At 33.1% G+C, this 16,923-nt stretch overlaps 1 protein-coding gene across 1 annotated transcript in view; it reads right to left on the reverse strand.

Moving 5' to 3' along the window:
- Positions 1–16,923, reverse strand: part of SEMA3A (semaphorin 3A) — a 296,356-nt gene that overhangs the window by 128,099 nt on the left and 151,334 nt on the right. The gene's annotated exons all lie outside the window — the stretch shown is intronic.

Consider the following 16,923-nt stretch of genomic DNA (forward strand, 5'->3'; position numbering starts at 1 on the left):
AATAAAAAGGTTATACCATAAACAAAAGTGAAATGAATAATTTTGGTTGCATTAAATTTAAAAATGTTCATAGAAACAAAACAAAATGCAACCAAAAGTAGAAGGGAAAAAATGAATTGGGGAGGGAGAATCATATACCACATATCTCTGAAAAAGGCCTTATTTCTCAACTATATAGAGAACTGAGTCAAATATAGGAATACAATACACCCCCACCCCATTGGAAAATAGCCAAAGAACATGAACAGGCAGCAATCAGAAGTAGAAATTAAAATGATATATAGTCTTATGAAAAAATGGTTCAAATCACTATTAATTAGAGAAATACAAATTAAACCAACTCTTTGATACCACCTCACAACTATCACATTGGCTGGCATGACGAAAAAAGGAAAAAAAATAAATGTTGGAGGGGACATGGGAAAATTGTGTAGACAATACACTGTTGCTGGAACTGTGAACTGGTGCAACCATTCTGGAAGCAATATGGGATCATACTTAAAAGGCCATAAACTACACATACCCTTTCCCCCATTCGACTACTGGGTCTGTATCTCAAAGAGATCAGAGATAAAGGGAAAAGACTTACGTGTACCAAAATATTTTTTAGCAGTTCTCCTTGTAGTGGCAAAGAATTGGAAACTGAAGGGTTGTTAATCACTTGGGGAATGGATGGACAAATTGATGCCATAAGAAATGATAAAAAGGATGAATTCAAAAAACCTGGAAAGACTTACATGAACTGATCCAAAGTGAAGTGAGTAGAACCAGAAGAACAATGTATACAGTTTTAGAAATATTATATGATGATCAACTGTGAAGTTAAACCATTATCAGCAAAGCAAGTTACATATGCTGAAAAAGGCTAGCCATGGCTAAAGAAGGAATTGTTGGAGTCTGAGTGTAGATCAAAGCATGTCATCTTCCACTTTATTTCCTTCATAATTATTTTACTATGTGTTTGAAATATTGATAATCACAAAGAACACTATAAGCAATAAATTATACTGTGATTTTCTAAAATAATCAGGGGTTGTAACATAATGTTCCTTTCAGTCTTTGGTGTCTTAATGTAATGCATATAAAGAATTTTGTAAACCTCCAAGCATCATATGTAAAGCTACCTATAGCAATATACAAAATATGCATATTTTGTACATAAATGAGATCATTTTATATTTTTGAACATTTTACCTACCTATAATAATAAATGAATAAAAATTTTCATTCTAGAGTTTGGCAAAATAAAAATCAGACTCGACAGTATTTATAGAAGTAAAAATATTATTATCTATTATGGAAAAATTATTTTCTCTATATTATTTTTACTTTATACTGTATGATATAAAACAACAAAAACCTCTGAATTAAACATCTATTCAGTCCCTTGGACAAAGAGAAAAGTTTTAAAATGAACTCTTTAAATGGGTGAGAAAAGTGAATCTGGGCTTACTTTTTCCTTAAAGTACAAAAAGAACAATTGAAATTTATCCTGGAGATTATAATATACTATATAAAACTCGACTGCTGACATTTTTGCCTTTCAGAAAGTTATTTGTGTTTACCATGCTAATTTATCCATAAGTATAATTTGGGAAAGGCCAATGAGAATCTATGAACTTCTACAATTTTTGTCCGTTGGTCTCTTTTCACTTACAGCAGTTATTGGTTATTTTTACTCAAATATATCCAAGCTAGCAAGAGACTGAGTCTTTTGTATGCATACCAAACCTTGGCTCAATAGCCAATCAAAAAGGCATACAGCATATTCAATGGAAACAGAAATTGACTGCTCATATACCAGCCCTCCTTGGGGACAACATCAGGGTTAGCATGCTGCATGTGCTCATAAAAGCAGGATTCTCATAGGCCCATAAAAAAAAGAAAAAATACTTAGAAGTTATATCCTCCAAAACACATATAAGAGATATACTTTTTGGAATAGAATAAGACTTTTCACAGAAATAGGAGAAATTTGGAAAGAATGAAAAATATATTAAAGTAAAGGTGTAAGCAGAAATTTTGTAAAGTTAAACGAAATGTTACACACTTTGACTGACAATTAAGCTATTATAACTGTACTAATTACTGTTAAAAAAAAACATTTTAAATCTTAATGATCAATGAGAAAAGGCACAGAATTTGAGATTGCTTTTGAGATGACCCTATAAATATTTCATTGCAATGATCAATTGAAATCTTTATGTTTTTGATGGAATAAGTGATATATTTCTTTATGTTTAAAGAAAACTAATTTGTTTATTTTTTTCTTCAAGAGAGCAGTCACTAAAATGCACAGATGTTTTATTATTGCTCACTTTAACAAATTATTCTTGGTAAATTTATTAGCAATTTTACGGCCAACTTCACAAAACACATGATTTTACCTACAATAGAAGCCATGTGTCAAATGCAATAACAGTACCTTGTAATTTTATTTAACTTGACCTAAATCAAGATCAATTTTCTGCTTGGTTAAGCATCACTGATCATACAGGTAGTAGGAGTAGTATAGTGTGAAACACAAAATATTGTGATCTTTACATTGTTCTAGGATTCCATTTTATAGAATAATTTACAATTACACTTATATAACAATAGTTATGCACTCATTCATGGCTTAACATGTTTCTTTTCTTTGCTATAATTATTACTCCAATTACTATTGATAATTTTGTTAAAATACCTTAAAGGAGCATAATGACTATTTGATCATTATGTCATTGACCATTGCTAAAAGGAATATATATTGTTAATAAATGACTAAACTGTTAGGATTTAATTTTTGTTTTAATTTTATGTGTTATAAAAATAGTTATAAAACATCCATCTGGATATCTATGTATAATCCATAACTTTTGCAATATTAAGTATCACATAACACATATATTATACATGCTATTATATAGAAAATATATAGTATATATGTGTGTATATATATATATATATGTATATGTCATGTAATTCAGGAAAATGAGTAGCAGATTAAAATACTATTCAACCAAAAAACTTTTGCCTGATGATTTTCCAAGTAATTCCTAGTTCATTTTTTTCTCCTGTAGTAATATATGACCAAAAGAGCTTGAGTTAATCTAATCTCTGTTAGTTCATGAATTGTGTTCTCATGAGGCCAACTATGCTTACTTTGCAGGCAAACAATGCACATTGAATGGCTAAATTTTTTGATCACCTATTTACACACAAAAAAATTATCAAACATGTAAATGCTGTTAAAGTTATCCCTGAAAATTTGCCTCTTACCTTACCAAAGCATAAGGAGACAATTTTTGAAATTTATGTTTAGGGTCTCAGAGTTTAAATTTCAATCTCTAAAAACACTACATTAGAAGTTAGCTCAACTTCTCATTTGAAGCGTATGGATTTCATAGATATCCCTACAGAGATAGATAACTACATGCATATACTTACATACTATATGTACAAATAACACACACATGCATATATTAATAGTAGAAAATTTAGGGTGATTGAATTGAATATAAGCTTTTTGAGGGTAGACACATATATTTTTTTATCCACAGTGCTTACTGCAGTATCTGGCATATAATATACAATAAATTATTGTTGATTAAATTATTGAAGAAGAATACCTTGAATAATTTGGAAATAATAAAAATTTATTAAATAGTACATAAAGTACTTAAAGATAATTCAGAAATCAATAGTCTGCATTCATCTACAAGGAAAAGCTCTCCCCTATAAATATTCTTTGGGGGAAAAAAAAAACAATTGACTGTTCACCACTCCTTTATTTAACAGGTAAAAAATCAAGACTCAATGAAAAGCTAAGGCATAGCCAGAAGAACAAAGCAGTGCCTTTTAGCTGTTCTTAATTAGTTAGCCATTTTTAAAGGTGCATATAAGGTCATTTGAACAACAAAAACTTCTTGTTACCGAAAGTGCCTAGGGAAGTTGATACCTTAGTTATGTGGGTTTCTCTGGGGATATTAACAATAAAGTAGGAAGATGTGTCAATATTAGCAAGGGAGGATGCATCATTTGGAATGAGATCTCTTTTGGCTGGCTGAATCAATAGATTGTATTGAAGTTTAGGAGGAGTAAAGGGAGGATGAGTGGGGGAGTAATAGGAAATGAAAGCAGAAGTGTAGGAGGGTGTCACATTTCACAGAGCTTTGAAATAGAAAGTGAGGAGTTGGAATGTCTTCTGGAAAGAAATAATTGGGGAGGAGGGAGTTGAAGGAGGGAAGGATGTAAAACAGCTATAATATCAGGAAAAGAGAAAATGAGCCAAAAATGAGAATGATATAAAAGTGAAGGGATCACTTGAATCACTTTAAATCATAGTAAATTTTCAAATGTTGAATTTAAAGCCATTTAATGATAAAATATTCATAAAATTCTGCAAAGAGTACAAGAAAAAATGCCCCAAAACACAAAGGAAGTGAGAACTAACTTGTAGAAATATAAGTAACATTTGATGAATTTCCTTTTAATATGCTTTAATTTTCTCACACATATCTCCTCAATTTAATATTTGTCTGTCTCTGGCTCTCTTTGCCTTTATTTCCCACCCACCTGTTATTTTTTAAAATGATGTTACTTTGACACAGGTGATTAGAATTACATGCTGTAAAGTAGGTTGTTTTCCAATGCTTTTCAGTGACTAGCTTGTGTGGAGGGCTCATATACCTTACTACATGTAATTCTAATTCAGGTCAATCTGGGATAGCAACTTTTTTTTTTTTTTTTAAATTTTAAACCCTTAACTTCTGTGTGTTGACTTATAGGTGGAAGATTGGTAAGGGTAGGCAATGGGGATCAAGTGACTTGCCCAGGGTCACACAGCTGGGAAATGTCTGAGGCCGGATTTGAACCTAGGACCTCCTGTCTCTAGGCCTGGCTCTCAATCCACTGAGCTACCCAGCTGCCCCTGGGACAGCAACTTTTCAGACAAAACAAGGGTGGTTTTAAAAATCCTTACTACACATTTTGTCTATTCTAGACACTGTAAAGTTGTTGTTAACCCTAAAAATAAACAAGTGGCCAAGATGTAGCCATGAGAAAACTGAGAGAGGGCCACCTTTTCTGTCTATATTTGATAATTATTTGTTAAAGTTAGTGTGCTTTGTTATAAACTCTCAGAACCAGTCAGGGTAGAAGATATATATTTTAATTCATAGCTGACTATATGTAGAAAGGGAAGAATAATAATTCATAGAAGTAGGCTTGAAATTGTCCAGATCTCTCATTTATGACATATATGATGTTAAAATAATTTCAAATAAGACCTGTGGTTTAGGATACTGTGTAAACACTAAGAACTGAATGATTTAAAATTGTAATAGTACTCTACTATAAACTTACAGTACTTTTTTTCTGAAAATATTAGGATGATAGTCAGAGATCTGGTTGGAAAATGATTGTCCTAGAAAACCATATATTATATTTCTGCAATAGTTGATTAATTATGATACGACAATTTGTCTAAGCATTAAGTTGTTGTTTTTTTAAATTCTATGTAAAGTTGCCATTTCCTCCTTCTTCTTGTCCTCAAATTAGATTCATCTGAATGACTTATTTTTAGGACAAGGATTTTATATTTATTGCTTAAATTTCTTCACCATCCACTCTCTCCATTGATCCCTGGCAATCTACATTCCATTTCCATTACTTCTCTAAAATTCACTCCCCAGATTTCACCAAAAACCTCCTTAGTTCCTCATTGTAAAATACAGATATATTATAGTTGGAATGGACCTTAAAAATTATTGATTGATTCATGTGCACTTTGCTCATCTTTAAACTACACTCTTTGAGCTCAATGATCATGACATGCCTCTACTCCCAGAGTGCTTAGCACACTGCTGAACAACTTAGAGATGCTCACTGCAGAGAATGATTGCAGGCATCATTTAGAAATTATATTTCAAATGTTTAATTGTGTGTAATTAGAATTTCAAACACTTTAGAAACTTTGTATAATTTCTTTCAAATAAGAATTTTAAAACTATTATAAGAAAAATCATTTAATGATATGATTTTAGGGAAATGTTTTTAAAATATATAATCAGGATGTGCAGCATTCTGTAAAGAAAGGTGATAAAGCTATGGAGTCAGTACAGCCAAACCAAAAAGAATAAGACTGCTCTAATGGGTCTTTCCATAATACTTTTCTTGGCCAGAAGAATCAGACATGTTATTTTCACATTTGAGGCTTGTGGAAGAAGGGATGTTATCATTTAAAAAGACTTGTTTGCTCAACCTCTCAGGGCTCAGCTAAGTGCAAAGAGAGGCATTGAGGTACTAATCCTTTTAAGATGATGATGAATCAGCTAGAGCTGTTAGGAAACAAATGTCATGACTCCATGTTGAGAAAAGATGTAAAAAGAATTGGCTGTGAACATTCATCTTTAGAACAAATATGTTCCTGAATTTTTGGAGGAACAACATAATGTATGATATTTTTTTAGTACTTGAAATATACTTATTTATTTCTTCTCAGTTAATAACCTATAAGGATAACAAACAGGACAAACACAAAACCAAATTCAAATACTGTCTTTATTACTTAAACAAATGGAATACGTACACATGGGAATATTTTCACCTATATTTGAAGGTCAGGCCAATTGGTATTATCTTTTATTTCAGAAACCCCCTCTATTCCTTTAAGACAAAGCGTAAGCATCACATTCAGCATGAAACTTTTTCTGATTCCCCTGTTATTTCTCTGCCTCCTCAAAACAGAATATATTTAACTACTTCATAAATATCCAGCTTTATTCAATTTTTCTATTTATTCTCTATATTTTAATATATTTCTTGTTGTATTCCCTATTGGAATATAAACTTCTTGCCAATAGGCAGTTTCATCCTTTGTACTTATATCTCAAGTGCCCAAAACAGTGTGCGTGGCTCATAGTTAGCACTGAACAATTAATTGTGAAGTTACTGATATTAAATCTTGTTCTTTGTAAATAGAATATAAATTATATTGAAACAATGAGGTTCAGATTTTGGAACTTTATGCTTTTTGAATACCTGATGATAATTATTCTCACTTGCTCTCAACAAATCTACCAAAGGGCCAACTCCATAGGTCCCAACTACATGGAACATTATGAGTTTCAACACCTACCAATCTCAAAGAGCACTGAATCTTAGCTTGGCATGCTTTGTGAAAATCAACCTAGACAAGATTGGAGAGACTCATTTGTCAGTTAAGGAGCATACACACCAGAGAAATCAGAAATATGCTGAAAGATGGAAGATTCTGGTACTTTAATATCTTATCCTTTCAAAATTCTTTCTTTCTAATAGTCCCATGAATTAACTTTTGTCTGTGTTTAGCTAGACTTGACACTTAATGAGTACAGGAAGCTCCTAGTGATGAAACTTCTACCAATGAAGGACAACTGTTTAGTAAATTATAATCTTAGAAAGTTGCCTGGGACTGTGAGAGATTAAATGTTTTCCTCAAAGACACAAAACCAGTATGTGTCAGTTTCAGGACTTGAATCTTTATCTTCCTCACTGGAAAAAATCAGATGGGAACAAAAGTTATGCTTATTCTGATTTTCTCTATTATAAAGTTTCCCAGAGAAAATATTATCTCCATTTTGCAGCTCAGAAAAACAAGGCCAAGAGAGGTCAAGTGAATCATTCCTATAAACTATGTGACAGAACAAAGATTCCAAACCAGATATTCAGATTCAAAGTCAAAAATTTTCCACTAAAATATGCTTCCTTATAATATCATCATGCTGTTGAAGTTACTATGTGAGATGCTATAATAGGAAGAATCTTGGGTTTACAATATCATAGCAAAATTATCTCTCCCTCAATCTTGTAACTGTATAACAGGGTAAAGTCTCTTGGACTTAGCTCCATAATCTATGAAATAAAGCAATAATTTGACTATGGGAAGCTAGGTGGTTCAGAGTGCTAGGTGTGAAGTCAGGAAGACTCCCCTTCTTGAGTTGAAATCTGGCCCTAAACACATACTAGCTGTGAGACCCTGGGCAAGTCACTTAACTCCATTTGCCTTAATTTACTCATCTGTCAAATGAGTTGGAGAAGGAAATGGCAAACCACTCCCATATCTCTTTCAAGAAAACTACAGATGGGACAAAAAAGGGTCAGAAAAGACTGAAACAATTCAACAACAAAGTTAGACTAAAGTGGTTTAAGACTAAGAGCCTTTCCAGTTCTAAATTCAGTGAGTCTATTAATCTTTCAAAACTCCTATTAACTTATTTCAATACTCCATGAATTCAAGATTTTGTTGATATATGTGCTCCCTTTACTGAAGCAGATTACAGTAAATGCTCTTCAGGAGTTTCTATGGCCATCTGTGGAGGGCCTCTCCAGAATTAGCTTGACTAGCCTTCACATCCTCAGATGACAGAAATACTTAAAAGGTTTTCTAACTTGCTAGGAACTTGTTGAGGGTCAATTCCACCAGTGTAATAATCAAAAACTCTGGGTTATTTCTACATCTGCATAAAGTATCTCCTTTAAACACTAGGGAAATACATAAAATAATGTTATATTGTAAAAAAACCTATCTAGCTGCATTCTGTTTAATAGTTATATAACCTCTAATTATGTGTCTAAAATCATAAACTAAACTACATACATAAATCTGTGATTATCTGAGCACTTTAACCTAGAGGTATAGTCAGGGTTCCAAGGCAGTAATTAGTATTTCTCATCTAAAAGTAATTATAGAGCACATTATATTAATTAAGTACTTTTGAATATTTTGTGATTATCCACCCAGAGTCATTTAACATATCTTACTATGACTGATGCCTGTTTTGAATGAAAGAAAATACTATAATTTTCCTAGAATTGTTTACTTCTTTCTATGTGTGTGTATATATATATATACACACATACACACATATCTAGATCTAGAAAATCCATTTTGTAATGGTAAAATTTTTGGCCCTCCCTTCATATCAGAGAAGGAGTCTGAATTTTTTTCTTTTTCTTTTATTAAGAGTTTATTGTACCTTATATGCATTAATGAGTTACTAAACCTTTTAAGATATCTCTACATTTCTAGCCTTTGTGTATCATCTGATGATTATCCCATTCTTTTCATAAACTTTAGCTTTTTTATTCATTTTAAATTTAAAAAAGAATTATGAATATGCATAGTATTAAAAGCTTAAATATTATACAACAATTTACCTATAAATTATTTATTTTTGAGTTTCTAAACTTTTTTTCTGCATCATCTTCAGGCCTTTCTTGTCATCTGTAGTTTCTGCCAAACTCCCCAAACATTCCCATTTAATTTCTCATGCCAACCCACAATATAGAAAAACTGCATTGGGGAAATTCATGATATGTGAGAGATATCTGTATATTCTTCTTTTTGAATAAAGGTGCTAATTGAACATATTATCTATCAGATTTATGAATAAGAAAGGAATTTATGAGTAAGCAAGAAATAGACAGCACTGTGTGATAAAAAATAGCTAATACTGTTGTGAGGAAGATTAGTTGGTAATTAATTAAGTATTAAGGTGGGACCTAGCAGGAAGGGCTGGTGCTGGAGCATTCTAAGATGGAATGAAGGAGCAGGAAGTGTTTTGTGCCCTGAGAGAGACTCCATTAGTGGTTGGCACAAACTGTTGTTAGCCCTGGGAGATCTCAGAGTTAAGGTCAGACCTGCATCCTGATATCCCTGGGATCCTGAGTGGTGGTGGCATCTAGCAGGTGGACAAGAACTACAGAGCAGCACCAGGTGGAGGAGGAGTTTGGGATCTGGTGGACAGCATCTCAAGCACTCTTGCTCTACTTGGGTACCTTGGACCACCTTGGCTTTTGGCATCCTGAGATCATCTGTGGATGACCATGAGAAACCCTCAAAGCCACTCACAGGCCCTTTAGCTGTGCTGGTCAAACCTGGCTGGAACTAGATTTGAAGCAACCCCCTAGAGACTCCATTTCTACTCCTTTATGCCCAGCCTGGCCTAGGTCAATTAGTATTAGAGAAGTTAAGTCCTCCCCTTACCCTGTGGTTTTGCCCATTAGGTTTTAGTGTAGAAACCTCTATCCCATCCTTTTAGTTTCTCATAATTAAAACTATTAAAAACCTTTTACCTTGCCTGCTGGTTTCAAAGACTCTGGCCTAGTGGTGACAGTTGCCCAATAGCCATTTTGGTCAGTTAGCAGCAGCTTAGTTGTGTACTCTGGTCTCCCTATCCTGATCCTGTCTCTCCTTCAATCCAGTGTGTGTACCCACAACCATTTAGATTACATTTTAACATCCCTGGTGCCCATCTTTTTTACAATATTGAGTACATTAAATTGAAAAGATTTTGTATAAATGAAAGAAATGTTCTCAAAATTAGAAGGAAAGTAAAAAAACCTGGAAAAACATTCATACACAATCTCTGAGAAAGAGGGCTTATAACTAAAATACGTAGAAAACTTTGTCAAATTTATGAGGCAACCCTCATTTGATAAGTGGGCAAAATAAATGAAGAGATAGTTTTTAGATGAAGAAATCAAAGCTTTGTGAAAAATGCTCTAAATCACTAATGATTAGAGAAAGGAAAACCAAAACTATTCTTACCCATCAAACTGACTAAAATGACAAATGGGCAAAATGATATTGCTAATGGGTTTTAAATTTCAAAAAGAGGAGCTTATACACATTATCCTGTAAAAAATAGGGAGCCACTATTTTCTTCTAGAGAGATACTGATATCATAAGGCCTGAGTTTTAAAAAATATCAGTTGGGCTTCTATGAAGAAGATGGATGAAAGAGGAAATAGAAAAGAGATTGGAATTAGGTAACTGATTAGGAGGCTAATGCTATGAGTTTAGGTGAGAGGAGATTAAGGCATTAATTACTGATCATGGGAGTCAATAAAGGGGACATTTCACAGTTTGGGTGAGGTTGCAAAGATAAAATATACATATTATTGAAATTTATTATACTATATGAAAGGTAGTCATTATGATGAGGTATAACTAAAATGACAAGAATGAAAAACTGTTTAGATATTAAAGGTAAGAGAGAATGCAATAGTGGGGAAAATGCTAGATTTGGATTCAGAAGGATTTGAGTTTAAATCCTGCTTCTGATATTTCATTATAATCATAAGGAATTCATTGACTGTCTCAAAAAGAAACATAAGCAAAAAATTCATTGATGTTGTCCATTGCCAAAAAATGATTGGCAATAATTTTTAACCCTAAAAATGCTAAAAATGCTAAAAATTCCTCTTGCACAAAAGAAATAGCACTAGATGTTATTATACAGTGGAAATGTCATCACAATTATGTATATGGATAGCATGTTATCTGGAACAAGTAATTTAAGTATGACTATGACTCATTCTCCAAAGTTGGCTTGTACAATGGAATGACTTTATTTCTTTCAGAGGTTGTGATTATTGAAGTAAACACAGGGAAATATTTGGGGCTAGAGCTAATTTTACCAAAAAACTTATACCAAGGAAGGGTAGGCATCAATAAGTCTAGCCAAAGGATGCACAAGACAAGACCAGAGCATATTTTCTTTAAAATTAATTAAAATGTATTAAGCAATAAGAATAATAATGGTTACTAAACCTGCCATTACTATAAAATGAGTATCTCTCCATCTATAAAGTAGCCAAAGTCAAATGTCCTTTTATCTTTTCCTAGATAAATAGAGTATCCTTTGTAAAGTAGACACATGTTGAAACTGAATGTTGCCACCTGATACAATGTACAGATGAAGTAATTCCTTGCAGATTTATTCCCTTTCCAAAACTCTATGGAGGAACATCCTACCAGAAGGAAATGGTCTGTTTTCGTTGGACAAAGAAAAGATTCATTCTGATGACATGAGCAGCTGAAATTGGTGAACTTTCAATGGAGCCCTTATTCTATTTCCTTGCAAATAACAGGAATTTAAATAAACCATGTAAATTAGGATTAGCTCCTACACTCTAAATCAGACTGAAATAGGACTATTCTGAAAACAAATCATAGTATAGAAAAATATATGTTTTTAATCAAAATTGTCCTCAGCAATAGCAATATACTTTAAAGTTATAGTCCTCTAGATCAGTGATGGGCAAACTATGGCCCATGGGCCAGATGTGCCCCCCTGAAATGTTCTATCCAGCCATGCAACATTATTCCTAATCTGATGAACACAATGAGTAAGATACAGTACAATGAAACTTCGAAAGAGTTGCCTTAGAAACAGACTGATAGATGAGCATTTCCTTTTCTTTGGCCCCCTCTTTAAAATGTTGCCCATCACTGCTCTAGATCATATCATCATATTGGTCTATATACCCACTGAATTTTTTTCAGATTAGGGCAAATGTTAGTGCACTGACTATTTTTTACCTGGACTGCTTCAGGTAAGGCTTCTTCCAATAATATTGAAATTATGTTAATCCAATATTACTTTGCATTTATCAAATTTAACAATTCATATTGTATGCTACTACAGAATTGTGAGAAGAGAAATGGAAAGTGAAGCATTTTCTTTTGGCAGAGGAGTGCCAAAATATATTTGAAAATTGTATCTGCTATTCTAAATATGCCATGCCATTAGAATAAGCGAGTGATGGTTTGTATACACTTACCCAAAGCATAAAATTAATAAATTATGCTGTTGCTAGTATAAAACCATGGATTTTTTAAAATCTAAAATTATTTTCTATGATGATATCACTAAAAGATACCACAGAAATTTAATGATCTAATTAAAAAATACAGATTGGCATTGTGCTATAAGAAATAATAATAAGGATGATTTCAGAAAATAAGCAAACATGGAAAAACTTACCTTAACTGATGCAAAGTGAAGTTAGCAGAACCAGAAGAATATTGGACATAATAATAGCAATATTATGATTAACAACTTTGAATGACTTAGCTATTCTCAGCAATACAGTGACCTAAGACTCATAATGAAAATTGACATCTGCCTCCAGAGAAAGAATTGACAGAGTATGAATACAGATGGAAAAATAATATATTTCACTTTCTTCTTTTTTTGTTCAAGATCTCTTCCACAAAATTATTAACATGGAAAAATATCTTACATGATTATACATGTAAAATTTATATCAGATAGCTTACAGTCTCAGAGAATGGGGGGGTGAAGAGAGGAAATGAATTTGGACACCAAAATTAAAAAAAAAAGACTATTTAAAATATTGTAGTACATGGAGTCTAGAAAACCTGGGTACGAATTTCATCTTAGAATCATTGGATTTTGAGCAATAAGAATCATGGTTTCATAGTTTTAAACTGAAAGAGCCCTTAGTGATCATCTAGTTTAACCCATTAATTTTATAGAAAAGGAAAGTGAAACCCAGAGATGTTATGGGATTTAATCAAGGTCACAAAGATAATTAATTAGAGTAAAATTTTAGTCATGTTTTCTTGACTCCAAAACCATATACGTTTCACTATATAAACACTGCTTTATCAACTAGCAGAGTGATCTTTGGCAAGCTACTTTACTTATGCTCTCTCAGCCTCAGTTTCTTCAGCTGTAAAATGTGGATAAAACTTGTGGCACTTACTCCAAAGAGGCTGTTAGGAGGATTAAATTATAAATTGTATGCATACATCAGATGCTATTATTATTATTATTGCCTAGAAATATTTGCCATACACATTCAGATTCAGTACATTTTGTAAATAAAATGAAAAGGAACTGAATAACATGCATTAGCTTGTGAAATTCTGTAGAAGTTGGTTAATCTCAATAATACCCTCGCTTTGTGGCTAAAACAGAATAATTATCAAATTCAGCTATCAAGCTAGACAATGAAATTAAAAAGCAAGATCAATTCTCAAAAATAACTAGCTATTATATGGTTAACACAAAATACTTGTCAAATTTAACAAACAAGCTGGACTAAAAGATAGAAGAGTAGGTGCTTGATTTCTAAGTCCTTTGTAGATGACATCAATTCTTTCATCACTGAGAATAGATAATTGAGAGCTTGATGGATCACCAATATTCAATAACAGAGCTCAGATTAATCCCTTTCTTTGGAACATCAAGTCTTTAAATGCCTCATTATTCCCAGCATGAAGGGAACTCTTGATTCTTGAAAGATAAGCTTACAAATTTCAGACTTAACCAGGTACTACCAAGATAAAGGAAACAATTTGAATATGGTTCTCATAAGAAAAAGTATCAAGATTGAACCAGATATGTTCAGAAAGATTTTTTACGAGTTGACTATAAAGTAGTAATTTTTTTAAGTCAGGGATACTCTTGAGGACCAGGTATGCATGAAACAACAGATCTTGAAGTAATGGAGTAAATATGATCAAATTTTTCTCACATTTCTTCTGATCCCTCTTCTAGAAGAACTAATTCACTAAATCTCTTGCCATATCTGAGCACCATGGGTATGAATTGGCAATTCATAATACAGATCAATTAAACAGTACATTCAGTCTTAGCATTTTATTTAGCACATAACAAACTCTCAACAACTATTTTGTTGAGTGACAGCTTCCTTTTCCAGCCTCTGTCAAATTTTGATCAAATATCTATCTATTCTCTGAAAATAATAGAGAATAAATGTTTAACATGTGCTGACTCTGTAGTGTTCATAAAAACTAGCATTTAAGGAGAGGTGAGGGAAATGAGCTTCCTGTCAAACTCCTCAGCTCTCAAAATATCTGGTTGTTAAGCAAGCTGTGTCATCTTCTGCCAGGTGAAATCTTGATGAGGAAAGATGAAAGGTACTTCTTTTACTAAAATAGAATTTCCTTTTATCCTTAGAGAGCTTTAATTTTAAAGCTTAAACAATGGAAACTAGTCTCCCTTAATGTTACCTTTTATTATTCCTTTTTTTAAAAAAATGTTAGTGTATATGTATTACTGCTTATGCCTCATGCTTGTCTCATCTGTCCCTGTCACCTTCAAACTCCCACTTCCTCATCCTGTCAAGATGAAGTCTGCTGCTGATCATCACATCACTCCTTATTATCCTTATTACTTCCTGCTTATCAGGCTTCAGGAGTGAATCACAGACAATAAGGATCTATTCTCTTTTATTCACTCTAAGTAATGAAAAGAGAATAAAGAATCTTATGACCTGGCATATTTAATAATGCCAAATTTAGATTTTATAATATACAAATGAAACATGTTTTCTAAGCTTATATTTTGAAAAAAACTGGATGTAAAAGGAAAAGTAATGGTGCATCTGTATCAGGGGTCCTTAATATTGGATCCACGGGTACATTTTAGGTAAATTTTTAGGGAAGCTATAAACTGGAAAGGAAAAAAAATATTCTTTCATTAGTACTAACTTCCACCTAAAATTTGACATTTCTTTCTATTATGAATACAGAAAAAATCTTTTTGAGAAGTTCATAGTTTTCATTAGACTTTCAAAGGATTCCATAATGCAAAAAAAAACCCTTGAATATTTCAGCTGTATATTGCCTTTCAAACAATATGATCAACAGTGTAATATTAGATAGGGGCAATTTTTCCTTAATAGTTTTCACTGCTTATGACTTTTTTTTGTTTTTTTTTAAATGACAATTGGTTATTTCCATGACTTTCATACTTTCTTGCATGGTTAGATGAATAGATGAACTTTCCAACTGATACGTATCTCCTAAGGACTGGGAATGTAAAGGTAGGCTAAAACAACCTGGCTCTCAAGGAGCACCCATTTCAGGGGGGAAGAAAGAACCTGTAAATACTGTGGTACATCTATTCAGGGCACCTCTATGTTTCTATATTCAGAGCAGATAGAAAGCAATCTGAGAAAGATAAGTGCTATGGAAGCATTGAAGGGAGGCTAGGAAGAAGATCTGAAAGGGCCTCTGATAGGAGGTAGGATTTTATTTGGAAGCAGAAGTAATGAAGGAGAGCAAATTTTGCAAAAGCAAAATTTGGAGACAATGTTTTTTGAAAGGAAAAGCAAGAAGTTCAGTGTTGTTGACTTTAGTTGTTGTTCAGCTATTTTTTCAGTCATGTTAGACTCCTCTTGACTCCATTTGGGGTTTTCTTGGCAAAGATACTAGAGTGGTTTGCCATTTCCTTCTCCAGCTCATTTTACAGATGAGGGATCTAAGGCTAACAGAGTTGAGTGACTTGCCCAGGATCACACAGCTAATAAGTGTGTAAGGCTGGTTTTAAACTCAAAATCCTTCTGCCTCCAAGGCCTATGCTGTATCCACTGTGTCACCTAGTATCCAGTAGGAGAGTGAACCGAGGAGTCTAAAGAATGGGAAGGTAGAAGGGGCCAAATAACAGTATCAGAAAAGTCTGCATGATTCTGTCCCAGTATATCACCACTTTGACAGAAAGGTCAGATAGCATTTTATTTCTCCTCTGCTTTGGAGCCTCCCACCTCCAGAGATTTCTATTTTCTACTTTAACTTTTTATTGTCTGAAGGGCATTCTGTGAGCCTGATTCTTTTTTTGTGGAAAATAATCATTCTTCCTCTATTTATCTGATAAGCAAGAGAAAAGTAGGCAAATCCCAGGAAGCCAGTTCTTTCACAGAATGCAAAAACTAGAACCATTCTGTTTTTGCTTGGCAGTCAAAGGTTGCCCAGAGGTATCACCAGTTAAATTTGTTACAACTTTTATAATCTTTTAAACTCGCTAAGAGCAGAGAGGATTTCATAAGAATCTGGGGCTATTCATATCTCCTGTAAGTAAGGGAGCCTAAACTTCCATTATAACACCTGTAAAGAAGTGGACTAAGAGAATGCTATGGGCTCCTGGGCATAAACTCTCTTATAGTTTCCTGACCATGGAGTAGAGCAAGGCTATGGAAGGGAAGAGTGAATAGAAGCTGTGGCCCAAGCCAGCCTCAATAAGCATTTGGAGAATTCTAGGCTCTCTTTCTTTCTTTCTTTCTTTCTTTCTTTCTTTCTTTCTTTCTTTCTTTCTTTCTTTCTTTCTTTCTTTCTTTCTTTCT

Source organism: Gracilinanus agilis, chromosome 5, assembly GCF_016433145.1.
Source record: "Gracilinanus agilis isolate LMUSP501 chromosome 5, AgileGrace, whole genome shotgun sequence".
Classification (NCBI taxonomy): Eukaryota; Metazoa; Chordata; class Mammalia; order Didelphimorphia; family Didelphidae; genus Gracilinanus; species Gracilinanus agilis.